General features: G+C 31.4%; 1 long non-coding RNA gene across 1 annotated transcript; it reads left to right on the top strand.

The window, feature by feature from the left end:
- The first annotated feature begins 217 nt into the window (after window positions 1–217).
- LOC146913269 (uncharacterized) lies at window positions 218–979 on the top strand. Its single transcript, XR_015015463.1, has 2 exons — window positions 218–287; window positions 575–979. It is a non-coding gene; the product is annotated as an uncharacterized LOC146913269 (long non-coding RNA).
- Window positions 980–1,224: the final 245 nt, after the last annotated feature.

The raw sequence follows: 1,224 nt of genomic DNA, 5'->3' as shown, positions 1-1,224 counted from the left end.
AGATTTAAATAAAATGAAAGATATGATTTTAAAATTGATTTAATTGATATATTCTGGATTCAAATAAAATATTGAATGAAAGAAAATATGGAGTATATTTAAAAATAAAATAAAATCATACATATATATATTGAAACGAGAACTAACATTTGGATTAATTTTTTGACTCCATCGATAAATTATCCACGCTCTTTGAAACAAGCACATTCTTCATCGATAGCATCTTCCCTAAATCTTAACCTAATTTCTCCATCTCTGTTCGATGGAACCTCTTTCAGAAAACCAAGGTAGTTTAATTTATTCACTCTCTTTTGAAACCCTAACCTAACCTAATTGTTCATTATTTTGAATTAACTTTGTGTTTAGTAGTTTAAAATCATCAATTCATTGGCTAATTCTTGATTGATTGATGATGCAGGAACACCTATGGTTTTTCAGAGAGAACCCTCTATTGTTGATTCACTCTCTATTGCATCACCAGTCAAGAATAAGCGCAAGAAGAAAGAAGTTAAGGTTATAGGAAGAAAAAAAATTCGGCCTTCTGTTCAAAGTGATGATCTCAAAACAACAACAGCAACAACAACTATTGCGGATTTGCTTGAATCTAATTACAGACGTATTTTAAATAAAGAAATTTCAATTTCATTCACTCTGGAACCGCCACCATCTAAACGCATGGTCAAAATACCTGAGAAGACACCTGAGAAGCAGCCAGACCTACGTCACTGTTATCGCACTGAAGCGTTAGACGGCCGCGAACAATGCCTGTGCAAAAGAAATATGCTTAGTACTCGTTTTGAGCACTTGGATGATGATTACGAAGACTATTTTGAGTGATTTAGCACCACCTATTTTATTATTGAATTCACATCTCATAAACATTTCTTTCGTTGTTTTGGTTGTAAATCAATAAATAAATGAATGAATGGTTTTATTTGAGAAATTTATTATTTATGTCTCATTCTTTCTCTTGTTACAATCTCCAACTCTCTATGGACATGTGGATTCGATAAAGGATAAAATTTAGTCCTATGATATTTGAAAGGATAAAATTTATGGTTAAGTTTGTTGGGTACTGTTGATGGTTATTCTAAATTAAGACAATGTTTTGTTCAGCAGGATCCTGAGATACAAAAGATATATGATAGTGACAAGGTTTCGACTACTCTAATCCAAATAACAGTGCAATACTAGTTTTGTTTCAACTAAAAATACATGTAAAAA

The sequence above is a fragment of the Medicago sativa genome, chromosome 6, assembly GCF_051527215.1.
Source record: "Medicago sativa cultivar Bolivia chromosome 6, Bolivia_mono, whole genome shotgun sequence".
Classification (NCBI taxonomy): Eukaryota; Viridiplantae; Streptophyta; class Magnoliopsida; order Fabales; family Fabaceae; genus Medicago; species Medicago sativa.
Note: the sequence above shows the minus strand (reverse complement) of the source record. Positions and strands in the feature narration are given on the sequence as shown.